The sequence below is a fragment of the Neovison vison genome, chromosome 14, assembly GCF_020171115.1.
Source record: "Neovison vison isolate M4711 chromosome 14, ASM_NN_V1, whole genome shotgun sequence".
Lineage (NCBI taxonomy): Eukaryota > Metazoa > Chordata > Mammalia > Carnivora > Mustelidae > Neogale > Neogale vison.
In genome coordinates this window covers 30762159-30781514 of record NC_058104.1, presented here as the reverse complement: position 1 = coordinate 30781514, position 19356 = coordinate 30762159, and the positions used below count along the sequence as shown (strand labels likewise).

The 19356-nt window shown below is 44.0% G+C and overlaps 1 pseudogene; it reads right to left on the bottom strand.

Moving 5' to 3' along the window:
• Positions 1-16483: 16483 nt before the first annotated feature.
• On the bottom strand, positions 16484-16654 carry LOC122896211 (annotated as a pseudogene).
• Positions 16655-19356: the final 2702 nt, after the last annotated feature.

Here is a 19356-nt window from a genome sequence, read left to right as displayed (position 1 = left end):
CTTTAATGGGTCAACATGGAATTACCTACAGTAGTCAATTCACACAGATTCACACAAGATTACCAGAGGCTAGAAGGAGAGGACAATGGAGAATTATTGTTTAAGGGTACAGAGCGTATGTTTGAAATGATAAAAAGTTCTACAAGTGGATAGTGATAATGGTTGCATAAAAGTGTGAAATGTGTTTAAATGCCACTGAACTGTATACTTGAAAATGTTTAAAATGGTAACACTTATATTAAAAAAAATCCATTGCTCAATCATAAGCAGTTGAATGGATAAACAAATTGTAGGATATTCATACAACGAAATACTAATCAGCAATATAAAGAAACCACTGATAAGCCCAGTAGCATGGGTGACTCTCAAAGACATTATGTAGTGAAAGAAACCTCACACACAAAAGGATATATACCAGATGGTTCCGTTTATGTGAAGTTCCAGAACAGGCTAAATTATTCCAAAGAGAAAAATATCAGAAGGTGGTTACTTGGAAGGGAGGAGGGTACTGATTGAAAAGAGGCTTGAGGGAATTTTCTAGGGGAAGGAAATGTACTGTATTCTGTTTTAGTGGTTGTGTACAATTATCAAAAATCATTAAATTGTACATTGAAGATTTTAGCATATATAAATTATACCTCACAAAAAAATTTTTCTATTGGTTAAAATTTCCTCCTCGCTGGACAACGCTGGGCTGAATATGGCACAGTCCCAAGCTTTCTTGTCTCCATGGCTACACAATCTCCTGCCCATCTCTTTTTGATTGGCACATTCTTTATTTGACTCTGTTAATACATTCAAACTAATGACATTAACATTCTACATGCCTGATACCTATTGAGTCTTCTTAAGGGGAATTTTCACATCACCTTTTCGACTCTTTTTGAGGTTATATGTCTCCCCCACAATAACCTTTGAAAGGCAACCCTATCATAATCAAAATTAAAGATATACTTCACCGTAGCCCCAATACTAGATGATGATATTATTTGCAGTAGTTTACAGCCATGAGATGATTAAATACATTGAAATTCATCAAATAATTAAATAATTGGTTAAAATGATTAGTTAAGTAAATGAAATATTTTTAACTAAACATAATTCACAGACACACATGCTCAAAGTGGCCCAATATTTTGCTGGAAGCCATCTTACAACCCCAGAGCACACTTCCAATAGCCAATGGAGTACCTGGAATATAGAAGGTGCTCAAGAAGTACCTGCTAAAATGAGCAAATGAGCAATACTTTTGATAAACAGACTGCCCCACTTCCAAAACATGTATCTCCAAAGTCTCTTAATACCAAAAAAAAAAAAAAAAAAAAAAAAGAAATGATTCTACATTACTTTCATTACATTTTTTTTTCTGTGTCCGAATCACATCCATATCAACGTTCCTGCTTCTCACCAGGATATACAAGTGCACCAATCAAAAGAAAAATGTGAGAGTATCAACAATCCAAATTTCTTTCAGATCATACCTTTTTTTTTTTTAGCCTAACGGTATTCATTGTTTTTGCACCACACCCAGTGCTCTATGCAATCCGTGTCCTCTCCAATACCCACCACCTGGTTCCCCCAACCTCCACCCCCACCTTCAAAACCCTCAGATTGTTTTTCAGAGTCCATAGTCTCTCATGGTTCACCTCCCCCTTCCAATTTCCCTCAACTCCCTTCTCCTCTCTATCTCCCCTTGTCCTCCATGCTATTTGTTATGCTCCACAAATAAGTGAAACCCAGATCATATCTTCTTTTTGACTAGAATAAAAACAAACTCGGGTTTGACAATAACAGAAAGTTTCAGAATAGATGGTAGAATGCAAGCAGAGTATATCTTCTGCCATGGAATAACTAATTTGCTGAAGTCAGTAGGAAAATCTGTGAAGAGCATTAGGCTTATGAACTGGACAGATTTGCCTTCAAAGTTCATCTTTTTCCCTTTTCTAGACGCATCATATTGAGCAAGTTCTTTAACCTCCTTGAGGCTCAACTGCTCATCTGTAAAATGGAAATGATAATGAATTGCTTATTCACTCATCAAATATGTACAGAGCACCTACTATACTCAAGCTCTTGAATTGGCTTCTGGGATGTAACAGTGAACAAAACAGACCAAACTTCCTCTCCTCCTGGAGTTTATATTCTAGAAAGCACAAGAGGCAGTAAATTGTAGAGGTGTTTAAAGATGGGAAGAATTTCATTAGACCAAGATTCTGAGTGAGCAGATAAGGCAAAACCAATGGACTTTGGGTTATTATTGGTAAGGGGATTAATTATACGTACCAAAGTGCAGCTTAGAGCAATCACCTAAACAGGTTTAAGAAAGCATGAGCACTAACAGGACAGGTGGACACTTGGATAGACTAGTATGATGGATAAGCAAACAGAGTGACAGCTGCAGGAATTATAGTCAGGCAGACAAAAAGACCTACGGAGAGAGCCAAACAGTATCTCATGGTACTCTAACAGCAGCATCCCCTGCTGGAGTGACTGGCTGCTAATCCTGTATTTGACAAGTGAGGTGGGCATTCCCATCTCCCTCCCACACTGGGCCACAGGCATCCTTACAAAATCCTCTCCATCCTTGAGGATGAGTTTGAAGAAGCTGGCTCTCTCTCTCCAGGGAGTACCTCCCTCTCTCCAGAGAGCACTTCCATAAACCCACACCAGGCTTTCATAACTTCCCATTTCAGAGGACTGACTGAGTATTAAAAGCTATTGGAAAATTACTGTTGGGTCTTCTGGGTGTGCTGATGGCATTGTAGTCCTATAGAAACAGAAAGGTCTTATCTTTGGTGTTGCAATAGACTGATATGCTATCTGGCACTGACTCTGGCAAACTTCGGCCAGGAAAATAAAAAAAGAATTTGGGGATTTAGATGGAACAAGCTTGGCAACATGCATATATTTGTTGGGGCTGAATGTTGGTTTCTTGGGAGTTTGTTAGATGGTTCTCTCCACTACTGAGTGTGCTGGGAAGCCTTCACAGTGAAAAAGAGTTAAAATAAAATCTTTCCATTTACTTCCAGATAGGAACAAATGCACACAGGCACATATATATGCACTCGGAGCATTCTTCCAGGTTTGGGGATTAATTCTGTTTGGCAGATGAAAGTCATCCTGTTAAATCGTTTATGGTATTTAAAGAGCAATTTGGTTCCACTTAACTGCTACCTTAAATTAACTGTTGCCTAAGCCTAGAGAGGTTATCGTTAGGGCCAGAGGGGAGGAAGAGGTAACAGTGGGCTTTCCAATGGGATTGAGTGGTTTCAAATGTGAACAGCTTAGGGAAAAGTACCCACCCCCTGAACTGCCAGGTGGAAGACAAAACTCCCAAAACCAGTGATGTCAGTGGCTTATTTTCACTGCTTTCAACAATCTGTCCCTATCTACGTGAGGATTTTTTTTAAGATTTTATTTTTATTTATTTGACAGAGAGAGAGATCACAGGTAGGCAGAGAGGCAGGCAGAGGGGGAAGCAGGCTCCCTGCTGAGCAGAGAGCCCGATGTGGGGCTCAATCCCAGGACCCTGAGATCATGACCTGAGCCTAAGGCAGAGGCTTAACCCACTGAGCTACACAGGCACCCCTATGTGAGGTTGTTTGAATTCCTTCCCAACTGTTCCCAAATAGAGGGTTTTGGAATGAAAGAGGGTTTTTTTAATAATTGAGTCTCCCCTTCAACATCCATTCACTATGTATTTATTGAGTAGCTACTCCCCAGAAGGCACTGTGCCAGGCATAAGGGATATATGGTAGTGGGTAACCCAGAGAAGGGTGCTGCCCTTACAAGGTATGTGGTCTAGCTGGAATGTCAGACATCTCAGTAACTAAGCACACAATAAATAATTAGTTATTGCCTAAGTGCTGTAAGTGAGAAGTATAAACTGCTTAGAAGGGTGTCTTAGTCCATTTGAGCTGTTATAACAAAATACCACAGACTTGGTGACTTAGAAACAACAGAAATCTACTTCTCACAGTTCTGGAGACCAGATGTCCAAGATGAGGGTACCAGCATGGTCAAGTGAGTTCCGTCTTCAGAGTCACAGACTTCTTGCTGTATCCTCGCAGGGTGGAAGGGGCTAGGTAGTTACCTGGGGTCTCTTTTCTAAGAGCACTAATCCCGTTCATCAGGGCTCATGGCCTAATCACCTCCCACCTCTTAACGCCATCACACTGGGCATTAGGATTCTAAGATGTGAATATGGGAGGTGGGCTGGGGGGAGACAGACTTTTAGACCACAGAAGAGGGCTACTACCAGAGGGACTCCTTGTAGAACAGGAGCCAGGAAAGGCTCCCTGAAATGTCGGTGGTAAGTGGGGTCCAGATAAAGAAGCAGAGAAACAGTGTTGGGGGCAGAGGTACTTGCCTGTGCAAACCTTCTGAGATGGGAAAATGCGTGGTGCATCCGAGAAGCTGAACGCCTAGTGTAGCTGGTATGGAGGTGAGAGGAGCGGAAGATGAAGCGGGGACAGGTCACACAAGAAGTTTTTAGTCATTTCAAGGACTTAGAAGTTAGTACAAGTATGAAAACTGCAGTCCAAAAAGATTAAAATGATTTTCACCAACTTACTCAAGTCCAGGAGAGAATGGAATTCAATAATAAAAGTGAGCATTTATAATGGTCTCAAATGGTCCATAAGTACTAATTCACTTAATCCTCCCAACAACTTTCTGGAGTATTATTATACCCTTCCTACAGACGCAGAAACTGAGCCGCAAGGAGGCGAAATAACTTCTCCAAGATCATCAGATATCAACCAGCAGAACCAGGATGAAAAACCTGGAAGATTTGCTGCCAAGCCTTACCTCCTTACCACTCTGCTATCCTGCCTTTCAAATCAAAGTACCTACTACATAACTTTATTGAGGATCCACCATGTGTCAAGTACTGTTCTTGGCCCTGGGATAAAGCAGAGAATGAAACAAAGTTCCCACTCTCGTGGAGCTTTCTTGGGGTTGTGGGAGGAGAGAGTGACAAACACCTAAATACAGAACATTCCAGAAGGTTATAAGGGTGTCCAGGGAAATAAACTATGAAAGTGGCTAGAATGTGACTGGGGGCTCTTAGATAAGATAATATTTGAGCAGAGACCTCAATGAAGTCTTGAGGGCATGTAGGAGAAAAGTATCCCACAAAGAAACAACAGCATACAGACCCTGAGCCAGGGAAGTTTTTAGGAAATTCAAAGACCTCTCAAGAAGGAACCAAGAGTGGAAGAGTGAGGGGGACCTGCACTGAGAATGTGTCAAGAGTCAGAGGAGGTGCAGTCTTTTAAGTCAAGGTGGGCACTTAAGATGTTCTTGTATTGGGCGCCTGGGTGGCTCAGTGGGTAAAGCTGCTGCCTTTGGCTCAGGTCATGATCTCGGGGTCCTCGGGGTCCCAGGATTGAGTCCCGCATCGGGCTTTCTGTTCAGCAGGGAGCCTGCTTCCTCCTCTCTCTCTCTGCCTGCCTCTCTGCCTACTTGTGATCTCTGTCTGTCAAATAAATAAATAAAATCTTTAAAAAAAAAAAAAAAAAAAAGATGTTCTTGTATGGGTGAGGAGCCTGAAGCAGTAAACAGCGGAGGGTTGGGATATGCCATTTTTTTTTTAAGATTTTATTTATTCATTTGACAGACAGAGATCACAAGGAGGCAGAGAGGCAGGCAAAGAGAGAGAGGAGGAGGCAGGCAGAGAGAGAGAGGAGGAAGCAGGCTCCCCGCCAAGCAGAGAGCCCGATGCGGAGCACGATCCCAGGATCCCGGGATCACCACCTGAGCTGAAGGCAGAGGCTTTAACCCACTAAGCCACCCAGGCGCCCCGGGATATGCCATTTTTAAAAGACTTGTTCTGCCTTCAGGGAGTAGAGGTGAAGAAAGGAGAAGCTTTAGAAGGCTACCGTAACAATCTGGGGATTTGTAATGGTGGTTTAGACCGGGCCATGACGACAGGGAGAATGAGAAGTAGCCAGATTCCGGATGTGTTTGAAGGGGAAGCCAATAGGATCTGCTGACATTGAACATAGGTGTGAGAGGAGAGTCCAAGGTATTTGGCCTGACCATCAACAAGGAAGGAGCTGCCTGGAATTTGGGGAGAGGAGGGGAGAGATGGAAGAGCAGAGAGGAGGGGAGGGGAGGGAAGAGGAAACAGAGCTCACTAGAGGAGCGCCAGGTCTCCCTCCTGACTTGGAAAACCTGGCAGAGTGGAGGAAGGAAACTGAATGGGTCTCCTCACCCACTGGAGGTACATACACAGTATGTCGGGTCAAGGCTGGAAACGGATTATAAATAGATGAAGAATAAGGATTAGGACTGGTCAGAGAGGATGAAGAGGGGGTTGTCTGTAGGAATCCTGCAGGGTCTTTCACCAGGGGTCATTTAAAGAGGATGGAGTACAGGATGTTTGGCATTCAGCACTGAAGGATGGGGAAGGCACAGGGAAGCCTAGGAGAGAACATCCTGACAACCACACAGGTTGAGATGCAGAGCAAGGCATGGCCTTGACACTCAGATGGGACCATCAGTGCCTCCAGTGACCATCAGGCCAGGTTTCCAGGGTCCCGTTCTCAGTCCAAACAGTGGGTGGGGCGGGGGGGGGGCAAGCAACACAGAGTCTTTTTGCTGGAGTTTTCCAGGAAGACACATTATTAAGCCTACTAGAGACAAACCAATGGTCTGGCAATGACCACAAGCCACCCCTTCATGGCTCAGCTGTTTGGAGTGTACAATTATTGATGGAGGCTGAGCACATGGACTCTGGGGAGACACAATTCAGTTTGGTGAAGTCTCAAGAACTTGTTTAGACACAATGATTCTGAAGAAAGGATTTAGACAGTCCCCCTTCACTGCGGCTCCTCTCACTCCTCTCCACTCAGCCTGGCCACCCAAACTGCCACCCCAGGCTAGACCGCAGGCTCGGGAGGAGCTGGGAAGGGGAAGGACAGACCAGTGCTCAGGAAAGTGGTTCTGGACTCTGACTACTGGATTTTCTAAGGTGCTCTCCTACTTACTAGCTGTGTGACTGTGGAAAGCTACTGGGCTGCTCTTTGCCTCATGCTCTGGGGGGATGATCATAGTGGCTCCTGCTAGGGTGCTTATGAAATCAAGTGAGTTAATCCATGTAAAGTGTGTAAAACAGTCCTTACGATACTAAGTACTCAGTGAATGACCAGACAGACATAGGTACTCCCATGGTTGTGGCAGCATTGTTCACAAGAGCCAAGATATGGAAACCAACCAAGTATCCATCAACAGATGAGTGAATAAAGATGTAACAGATAGCTATAATGGACTATGATTCAGCCATGAGAAAGAGGGAAATTCTTCCATTTGCAACAACATGGACAGAACTTGAAGACATTATGCCAAGTGAGGTAAGTCAGATAAAGGAAAGACAAGTACTGTTTGGTACCTCCTTTTTTGTTGATTTTAGGATTTTATTTATTTATTTATTTAGAGTGTGCACACATGCAAATGCAAGTCAGGTGACAAAGAGAGGGAATGGGAGAGAGAGAATCTCAAGCAGACTCCACACTGAGCATGGAGCCCAATACAGGGTTTGATCTCACACCCTGAGATCATGACCTGAGCCAAAATCAAGAATTAACGACACTTAACTGACTGAGCCACCTAGGCATCCCTGTATGGCACCTCTTATGTGTAGAATCTAAAAAAAACAAACTTGTAAAAATAGAGTGAAATGGTGGTTACCAAGGACTAGAGGTGGGGAAATGGGAGAGGTCTTGCTCAAAGCACATATTTCTAAGTGAAGGATAAATAAGTCCCAGAGACCGAATACACAGTATAGTGATTATAGACAATAATTATATCATAAACATTAAATTTGCTGAGAGATTATATCTTAATTATTCCCCAAACTATACGAAATAAGAATTATGTAACATGATAGAAGTGTTAGCTAACAGTACAATGACAACCGTATTGCAATATAAAATTATTAAGTCACCTTAAACTTCCACAATGTTCTATGTCAAATATACCTCAGTAAAAATAAATAAATAAACTGTAGCTGTTATTACACAGTTCTGTACCCACAGGGCTGAGCATAGACCCTGGTTCATGACTGCAGTTCTATGAAGAGTTGTTAATATAATTTGATGTCAACACCATCACTACCACCACCATCATCAACACCATCATCATCATCACTGGGTCCTTATGGTGTCTGGTTCTTTGTGAAGCATTTTTCAGACCCTTGAGTTTCTTGAACTGTGATGAAGGAAAAACTCTTAAAACATATGTCCAGCATCAGTTTTTGTCAGAGACAGCACTTTCAGAAGGAGATTTTGGTCTGATAGGTGGATATGGACAGTGGCAAAGCAAAGGAGAAAGGAAGAATGAACTGGGAGAAAAGGTTCTCCTGAGCCACAAAAGCTGACATTTTTGATGTCAGGAATGGTCTATGTCCATACAACAGCTTTTTCTTCTTACACTGGAGCTCGGCTTTCGTTAGTCAATAAGTCACTTAATTAGTTTTACCTCAGGAATGATGGTCCTTCCTTTCTCCCTCCTTCTCCCCTTCCTTTCTTCCTTCCTTTTTTCCCCTTTCTTCCTTTCTTTCCTTCTTTATTTCCTTCCAAAGGAGAAAGACCAAGAGCTGATGAGCTATGAGATATGGAATCAGGCCAATACCCAGAAAAACCAGTACCCCAAACACCAACTGAACAACAAGCAATTACCTGAAAGCCAGTTTGCTAAATTTTCCATTTAGCAATCAACTTTCTCTGAATTTACATAAACCCCTGAGATATAGCTGAAGGTGGAGAAATAAGATCACAGGAAACAGGGCCCTTGGAGAATATAAGGCATCAAGGATTGTCTGGAGAGTTGTTCAAAGATGGTACTTACAGCTGAAGGGGATGTTGCCGACCGCGGGGGGTAAGGGGGTTGGGGGGGGTTGTCCTCAACAGACCCAAAGGGAAATAGACACTGGAGACTTTAAATAGGAAGGACTATAAACGGAAGAAGAAAGCTTCAAGCAAGACCTGGAGACAGGATGCTCCCTCAGGACACATATAGTTGTGGCAGGGAAACCAGCATAAATAACTCAGACTAGTCCCTTGTGATGGAAGAGAAGGCAAGCAACGACAACACATATGTGGATTTTCCCCAGAATGAGGGGGGCAGAGGGTCCCAACCTCTATGTGGGAGACTTTCTCAAACTGAGTTTAAATCTATGTTTCTTAAATTCTACACAAGTGGTATAAAGTAACCTAGCATCTTAGCAAAGCATAAACTAAGGAGATCGTCTTCTTCTTCCTATTTTCTGTGTTTCCTCCTTCCCCAGATAACACTAAGTCTATTAACTGAACCGGCCAATGGAAACATGTAGCCTCATGGTTAAGAGTGTTTGGGCTCAATGGAGTGCCTCTGTGGCTTAACTGGTGAAGCATCTGTCAGTTTCAGCTCAGGTCATGATCTTAGGGTCCTGGGATCAAGCCCTACACTGGGCTCCATGCTCAGCACCTTTGCACTTCCCCCTACTCCTCTCTCTATATACATAAAATAAATCTTTGAGAAAAAAAAAAAAAAGGGAGTGTGGACTCAAGAAACAACCTATATGTGCTCCTGGCCAAATCACATCACCCTTCTGTGCCTCAATTTCCTCATCTATAGAATGGAAATAAGGTAATAAGAGCACCAACTTCATTAGATGGGTTGTGAACATTAATTAATATTTAAAGTTCTCAGAATAGGGGCCCCTGGGTGGCCCAGTTGTTTAAGCCTCTGACTCTTGGTTTCAGCTCAGGCCATGATCTCAGGGTTGTAAGATCGAGCCCCGCATGGAATTGTAGATTTTAGCTCAGGTCATAATCTCAGGGTTGTAAGACTGAGCCGGGCTTGGAATTCTCTCCCTCTCCCTCTGTCCCTCCCCCATGCTCTTGCTTTCTCTGTCTGTCTCTCTCTCTAAAATGAATAAATAAATAAAATCTAAAAGTCTTAGAACAGTCATTGGCTCATATTAAGTGATTGACAAATGATAGTAATCATTACTACTACGAGTAATAGTAGTGGTGGTGGGTGTGGGGGTGGTTCTTCTACTACTACTACTACTACTACTATCATTACCATTGTTATTCACAGAGTTAAATCAAACTACCCAGACTAAGACAAAGAAGTGTAAAAATTGGGAAGAAGAGAATGTCAGGTTTTCATGCCTTCAAATTCTGTAAGGAGAAAGTGAGTTACCAAGGGAGGAGTTACATGGTTTCCATTTGGAACAGACTAGGATCACAAAAAACCTAGATTGGACAATATCACTGAGTATAGTCTGAGGCGGGCATTGGAACAGACAGTACATTTGCAGCCTCTTCATGCAGAGAGCCTTCACTGAATGATTGAGTGGTCATGAGCCATTTCAGAGAATCCTGGTGGGCAAGAGCTGAACCACCCATTCAAGTGATTCCAAGAAAATACCCAAGGATGTGTAAGAAGGGAATTCTCCTGAAAGTAGAAGCAGAATTGCCTAGTTCTGCCTCTCCACCTTCCCCAAGGAGGAGAACTATACTCCAACTGACCACTGGGTTAGCCTTTTAATGCAGTCATGGAAAAGAACAAATCTAGACAATGTTTCCAATGAGAGTGTGTTTCTTCCCCACTCTGCTCACATTTCGGGACACTTCCTCAAGGGAGAAGAGAATTCTTGCCCTTTGTGTGCCACCTAATCCCGGAAGCAGAGAAATTGCTCATCTAATAATCTTCACTGGGCCAAGTGTAGCTGCAGGTCACTACACTGAAAGGCAAACATGCTTTCTTCTGCTTAATACAATAGACCCAGCAGACGGCTCCCAGCAGTGCTTTCTCTCCACTTTCTCCTCCTCCATCTGCAAGATGGAGAAAAGGTCTTACTTGTCAGAGTTGGCCAGATGATACTCCAGCCTCAGTAGAGAAAGGCACAGACTTTCCCTATTCCTTTTCTTCCTTCCCTGGGCCTCCATGTGGCCAGCTCCCAGGCAGAAGACAAAGCCAGTCTCCCAAGCCCTGTCCCAGCTCTGCCTGCACCCAGTGTGGAAGACCAGCCCACCATTCTCATCCAGCCCATATTCTGTTACCTGTGCCTCCACCCCTGCCCACCTTTCTCCCTCCCAACTGTCCTTTAGTTCTTGTTCATGGTATGTAGAAACATGTTCAGACCACATGCAGGAAAGCAGAAATGAGTGACAGCATCCATCTAGTTACTCAGAAAACTCTGCATATACCCAGAGAACAATGGCTTGTATAATTCCCACGTTGCGTATGAGAAAATAGAGTCCAGGGGACTTAAAGAGCTTAATATATAGAGCAGGTAGTAGAGCCAGGACTCTATGACTGATTTTCAAATTCTAAATCCTTCTGCCCTTTATCAACATTCATTATTTTCCACTTGTATAACTTCCACTCATTTCACCCCAAAGAAAAATGCATCTGTATATATCTGTGTATGTAGCAAAGTAAAAAACATGCATAGAACAAAAATATAACATATGTATATAATATAAAATAAAATCATACAATCCCCCATGTAACATCTAGGTGGTTGGAAGAATGTGTGAAAACCAAATTTTGTTATCTACCACCTTGACTTATTGGGCTCAGAGCTCCTTCTCTCCTTCCTCACTCACAGGAGACTCTCAAGGCACCAGCCTTGCTTCAACTGATTCCTCAGTCTGAGCAATGTTCTCATTAGAACAGATTCCACCCTCAGTACAACCCAGCCTTTGGATAGAGGCTCTGTGGAGCTCAAAATAATAGACTTGGCCCGCAGTTCCAGTCAGGCAGACATGACTGAGACGCCTGCAGTGCTCAGCCCAGAGTGTGGGTGGAAGACAACAGAACTGAACATGGACCCGGCTAGACACAGAGAATAGTGGTGGTTTGCAGAGACTGGGCAGCCAGAGTCTTCTCCTCCTGCCTAGCTTTCAGGCAGGGATCTAGGAGGAGGCAGACGCTGAATGGGGTGTTGAGTAATGGGTGCAATAATGCCAACTGGATCACCAGGTGCTCTGGGGTCGAATTTTTCCTCAATTAATGAATTAATGCTTGCCACACAGGGACAGCATGTGTACTTTGGGGCCTGGTGAGAGAGCAGGACAGTGCTCTTCTCCCATTAATCCCAGAAAGGATTTTCTCATCTTCTGAACATGAGGGCAGGTGCTTTCGGGTTGTCAGAGCTGGAAGCAGCTGCAGTAGAATAAAAGGAGCATGAGCTTTGCAATCAGAAACCTGGACTCTAATTCCAAATTTGTTTACATATGAACCACAGGGCCTTGGGCAAATCACCACATTTTCCTGAAGTGCACATTTCTCATCCTTATCAATATATACATAAACAAATAATATAAGTAAATACATAAATATTGTACATATACAAAGCAATATATATGCAATTTTTATAACATATATTTACATATTTGTATAATATGTGTGTTTATATACATTATATAATACATGCATTAAAATATAATAAACTTAAAATATATTTATACATATATATAATATTTTTAAAGATTTACTATTTACTTTTGAGAGAGAGAGAGAATGCGGCAGGCAGATGCAGAGGGAGAGAAAAACTTAGTAGACTCCACACGGAGCATGGAGCCCAACGCAGGGTTTGATCCTAGGACCCTGAGACCATGACCTGATCTGAAACCAAGAGACAGACACCTAACTGACTGCACCACCCAGGCACCCCCAAATATATAAATATTATATAACATACACACACACACACACACACACACACACACACTTGATCTTGGGGAAAGTATCCTCTGAGACTAAGTCTCCCCCCTCTGTAAAACAGGTCTTGTATTGGGCCCACATTAGTGGGCTGACGGGAGGAAAGAATGAGACTAATGACATAAAACGTGGAGACACTCAGTAAGAGGTGCCCATCTCCCCTTAGCACAAGTGTCATTTTGGGAAACACTGATCCCATTATGTGCTTCACGTCTGTCACCTCTGCCAGATTTTGAGCCCGATGACAGTAGGAACCATCTCTGCCTGTGGGTCATTGTTCCCAAGTCCATGCCAACGTGGTACTCAAGAAACTGCAGAGCTTGAACAAATGACTAAAATGAGGACATTAGGTCCTTCATCCAGGAACTGTGGCAGCAGCAGAAGAGATCAGACACAGGAGAGGGAATTGTATGCCACTGAAGGCCATGAAAACAAGAAAAATGGTTATTGACATCGTCTGGGAGATGCAGAGGGGATCACAGACCACTGGGTGGGAACAGGGGTGAGAAGGAGGAGAAAAGAACTGGGGAAAAGATGCCAAGAGGAACTGTGAGGAGGTGGCCTGAGGGAATGGAAGGAGGAAGGACAGAGAAGGTGACACCATGGCTTTTGTATAAAATATCCAGGCCCTAGGCAAGGACTGAGCATCAACCCATATGTGCCAACCACGAAGCTGACGTGTGTGTGCATCTTTTCCTCCTGAACACTAACCTTCCTCAGAAGGATTGTTTGAGGCATTCGTTCATTAATTCATTCATTCAATAATTATGTACTGGTTTCCCACTGAGTGCACCTTACTGAGCACTTACTAATTTCACTTCAAAGTGCAGTGAATATAGCAATGAACAAAAGAAACCAAGTTCCTGTTCTGTGGAACTTACACGCCAGCGGAGATAGACAAATAATAAGTAAATAAGCCCCTATAGACATTATGTCCAGGATAAGTGCCATCAAAGAAATAAAACTGCAGAGAGCTATAGGGAATAACAGGAATTGGAGCTATGTTATTGAGAGAGGTCAGAAAAAGACCTCTCTCCGAGAGATACGAACAGTGAGGAAATAGGAGAGAACAGTATTCCGAGCAGATGGAACAGCAGGAGTAAAGGCTCCTGAGTGGGAGCACAGTTGACGCAGCTGGACGGGGTAGAGTGAGCAAGGCAGAAGTAGGAGGTGAGATCAGAGAGGTGTGGGGCACCTGATCGTGTGGGGCCTCCTCCCCCATGACAATGAGTAGTCAGATGAGTGTGACTGTCTGACGTAGTCTTTACCAGATCATTCTGGCTGCCTTGTGGAGAATAGATGGAGGGCAAGAGTAGCCGGAGGAGACCAGGGAAGCAAGGGGACTGTTGTTGTTCAGGTGAGAGTGATGGGTCCTGGAACCAGGGTATGATGCAAGTCGTGGGAAGCCCCTGAAATGAGGCCTTTTTCCACCTGCAAAGGCACTCGATTTGTGTCAGAAATCAGAGGTGGAACTAAAGGGGATCTTGAACCTTAGCTGGTCTAGGCACCCTCATCTGAGGTCACATGGGCAGACACCAGACAGAACCTGGCATGAAGCCCCAGTTCAACAGTCTTCCACTTCATGGCTCCTGTTTGGTTCCTGTCACCGTCCCTTCTACTTCTGTGGCTTTGGAGAGACAGCTCCACCAAGAGCTACTGCACTTTAGAGGCTGAGAGTAAAATTAAGAACAACTTGCTTTTCATTTATAATTTATGCATTATACACCACCTACTTCCCAAAAGGATTTGAGACAGCTTACAATAACAATCATCTTTAAACCATCTGCACAGCCACTGAAAAACATGTTTTCGGAGAATCCTTAATGGCACAAGAAAATGTTCAAAACACAACTTTAAGAGAAAAAGACAGGACACGACACTGTATTTACTATAATATTGTTACATAATATAAAGACAGAGAGAAGAGAGAGAAGAAAGAGGGAGAGAGTGGGGAAGAGGAAGAGAGGGGAAAGGAAGGGAATAGAAATGGGGAGGAGAGGGGAAAATTAACTGGAAAGGAACATTAACAGTGGTTATTTCCCTTCTTAAAATTGTCTGGAGAGACCTCATTTTTAATAACATGGTTCCCTGAGATGTTGTAACTAAAATGATTTTGAAGGGTAGTAACATCTTTTTAATGTTAATAGTTATGTATTTATAGATCAAATGCATATTTTAAAAATACAACTAAAGTGCACAGGCTCAATCTCATCTGTCCCTCCAGATCCATTCTCTATTCCCCTCTGCCCTGCTCTGTGCAGAGGGGACTCCTTTTGTCTCTTCTAGCCTTTGGCTGGTTGGAGCCAATAGGGACTCCAGTGAAAAATCAGAGGGCAGAAGAGAGAGAGGTGAGGGTAATTCTCTCCACAACCCCCCCACCACCATGACCTTCTTGCCTTACCCCAGCCCTGGAACCACCATGTCCCTCAGCTGTCTCCCAGGGCTCCAACTGCCCTCGCGTCCCACTAACACTGTCTGCTTTCCTCTCTGCTAGTTCCTACTGTTTCACTGTCTTTTGCTGCTTCTCTCAACCCAGCCCTCAAGAGCAGTCCCTTTATACAGATTCCTGCTCACCCACTTCACTCCCTCCCCCAAACTGAGACTCTGATTCTGTAAGTCTGGGCAGGGCCTGAGAAGTCATTTCACACAGACTCTCAGGAGACACCAAACCTTGAGGAACAGTCCCTTGGTTTAACTCTTTGCACGTGTTGTCTACTTCCTGCCTACTCATACTTGAGCACAGCAGTCCAACAGAAGATTCTGCGATGGTGGAAATGCTCTATAATATTCTACACCCTCCAGTGGGGTAGCCATATGGGGCGTGTTAGTACTCATAAGCGGCTAGTGCAATTGAGGAATTTTATTACATTTTAATTTTATTCCATTTGGTTAATAAAAATAATTAGTTCTGAATTAACAGAAGTAGTTGGCACTTTCAACATTTGACTTGGAAATTTCTTTGACCAGACTGACAGGTTCATGAGGTACTCTTTCCACCTCCAGGTTTCTGCGGGGCACATTCTGCTAATGGTTCTGGCAGGTTCATTCTTCAAGTCCCATTTTCTCCTGCCTCCAAGAGCAATAGTCTCCCTGCTCTTCCTGCCTCCATTTACAGTCTCCTTGAGGTGCTCTGGTCTTCAGGTAATGCCTGGTTCCAAGGCCACTGCCACCCATTTTATGTTTAGGTGACCTCAGCAACATACGTCCAGGTACTGATTTCTCTTTCAGTTATATATCGATGCTCAAGACTTAGTGACTTAAATCAACAACCATTTTACTATCTCTCCTGATCCTATGGATTGACTAGGTTCAGCCAGCCAATTCTTCTGCTCTATATGGCTGAGGATGCAGTTATCTGCGAAGCACACTGGTACAGAACATCCACAATGGCTTACTCACCTGGTCAGCAGCTGGGGTCAGCTGGATGCTCGGGTGGGACCATCAAGCAGACTGCCTCACTTCTTACCCATGTGTCTTCTCCATGCAGCCTGAGCTTCTCACAGCATGGCATCTGGGTTCTGAGAGGCAAGAAGCAGAAACTGCTCAGAAATCCCAGGACATCATTTCTGGCTTCCTTTTAGTGGCTAAAGCCAGTCATGGAACAGTACAGATTCAAGGGACACGAGTTCCACCCCTTGGTGTGAGGAGTGGCACGTGCACAGGGAGAGGAGAGGGATGGCTGGGGCCAGCTTAGGAGACGGGCTGTCACATTGCCTCTGCCCTTAGTGAGCGTCTTTCACAGCCAGGATAAACTACGCAGACCACAGACCGCTGCTTCTCAAACATCAGTGTACCCATAATCCCCTGAAGGTTGCGTGACAATGCAGTTCCGTTTTAGTAGATCTAAGTGGGTCCGAGGAAGCCAAGTTTCAATTAGCAATAATCACGCCTCGGATAAACCTCATTGGCTACGATACTGCCACTGCGCAAAGCCAAGTTTCAAGTGATGGCAGATACTGCTGGTTCAAAGACCACACTCTGAGTAACAAGGACGCTGTTTTATACTGGAGGTAGCGAAGGGTTTAGGATCACAGACGAAGTTCAAAACCCATCTCTATCTTTTTTTTGCTGTGGATCCTTGAGTACCCACTAGCTCAGTTCTCCCACATGTTAAAATGGAATAGTGGAACAATTCCAAGAACCAATAGGAAGAAGCACAATATGGTACCACTGAGTCTCTTGTTATCAGTGTGTCTTGGGGCACTTAATTTCTCCTCTCTGAGCTTTAGTTTCTTCACTTAAAATTATAATGGGAATGGGAATGATAGTACGTACCACATAGGGTGGTTATGAATATTTGGGAAAACATGGAATTAACATATGGTGAATATATGAGAAGATATGGGATATATATTGTTTCCCCTTTCCCCTTCCTCCCTCTCAACCCATCAAACATATCCCAGCAGGTCAGCATTTGTTACAATTTGGTGGGCAGACAGGGTGGAAGGAAGCCAGGGTTGAGGTTCTAAGGTAAGTGAAGTTGGAAGCTAATCCATGATCCACATCTAACAATGACCAAGTCCACAGAAAAGTAGGAGTTTGCTTCTCCTTCTCCCCCTCGTGGATTAGAGCCAAGGAAGAAGCAAGAACCGTATTTGTCCTGGATGCCTGGCAAATAGCCTCAGCTCTATCCTTTGTGGGATCAGTGGCTGCTGTGATTAATGATCCCAGCTGGGAAATTCAGCTGTGCCGTTATCACAGCGAGAAGGGTCACCAAGTCCCAGAAAGCTCCCGAGTGAGTTCCACGTGGGCTATGCCCCCATGGGGACCCTTGAACACTCCTGGAAATCGGAGACTCCGGACCACTGAGGACAGTTCAAGTCTGTTTGGTCATGTATTCAGACTCTCTTGTAGTCACTGAAATCCGTATAGAAAACAAAATCTCTCACGACTTGATGTCAGGATGGGAATCCAAACTATCCTACCTGGGAATAAGGCCACAAATGACAAGGCAAGAAACAATGCTTGATGTTCGTTTTGCACTTCACGCTATGTTCTGAGATAAGGTGTTCACATGCACTATCTCATCTTTACAGCAACTCTAGGAAGAAGACAGCATAATAACCCCCATTGTCTATATAAGGAAACCAAGGACAGAAAAATGAGGTGATCTACTCAAGGTCCTACAGGGATGTGGCAGGGCTTGCACTTAAAATCAGATCTGCTTCATGACAAAAACTGAAGAGGTTTTTGAGTGCTGGAGGCAGGTAGTATCTCACAAATACAAATAAGGATTCTCTCCTGGTTCGGTGACCAAGATGTTGGTCCCTTGTGCCAACACACACATACACTCCTTGGAAAGAGAGAGCAGCCATAATAAAGCAGGACTTTAGGAAGCTAACTTCTGAGTTCTAGTGACCAAGGCAGAACTGGGAAAATCTATTGCTCTGATCCCATCTGTTCTGAATACACTGCGCTGTATATATGGGACCTGGCACCATATACCTGGGTGACCAGCGGTTCCAGACTGGATGCTCCAGGCATCTGAGGTTGGGCACTGTTCTATAGCATTTTCCCTCCCATGCAGGCCTCTTCTTCCCCAGTGGGCTGTGCCTTCCTTAAGGACCCAGACCTTATCACATCCTGCTTCAAGCCCTCTGCAGTGCCTGTCCAGGTCCCTCAGAGAAGATCCTCCTCCTCCGGAGTCACTCCGTCTCTACTGGCTGCTCCTCCAACCTCTCCTCTGGAATGCTCTGAAAATGCAAATTTAACGAGGTCATGCCAACTTAAAAATCCCTCAGGGACACTGTCCTTCAGCACAGAGCATCCAAAGTCCTTCGTAAACTCATCCCGTGCCCTTCCCTCACCCACATCTGTCTCCAGCCACGCCCTGCAGCTTCACAGCGGGTTCTCACTTGCCCACTTTTACTCATGCTCTTTCCTACACCTGCAGGGTCTTTTCCTCAACTTACTCCCCTAACACTATGGCCTTCAGCAAATCACCTCGCCTCTCAAAGATTCAGCTGACCCAACGTTCCAAAGAGGCTAGTAACTATGCCTCCCTCACAAGTGGTTGGACGATTAAGAAAGACAAGATAGGCAACATTGCCAGAACAGTCTGGCAGCCATTAGTGACTCCACCTGGCTAGAGTGGGGAGGAGGTCTAATCCTCCGCCCAGAATTCTCCCTGCCAATAGCACCTTAGTCAATTTTATGTTTTTCCAAGGAAGCGTCTTTTTCTCTCTTGTCCTCTACCCAAGGCTTTTTCCTTCCAGAAAACCGAACTCTGAATGATTTACAGGGAATAAAGGAAAGTGATGCTTTCTTCTCTCCTATGATCAAGGGAGAAAAGAGATGGAGAGATAGATAGCCCAAGGAAGAGACAACTTTGGAATGGTCATTGGACTTGGAGAGATTTAGAGCCAAGCTTAGGGATGGGGGACAAGAGGATTGATCACTTCCTTTCTCTGAGAGAGTGACTTGAAGTGTAAGGACAGTCTCATTCAAGACCAAACAAATCACTTTCTTGGCAGACTACTACGATTTGTTGCCCTTTGGGAAAATCATGAGCAGAAGGGGAAAAATATTAGAAAAGTATTTTACCCTAAAAGCCCCACAGACTTTTGGATGAATTGCCTGCCATGACTAGAGCCACAGGGAGGTTTCAAGCAGTTACTCGCCCAAGATTCTCATAAA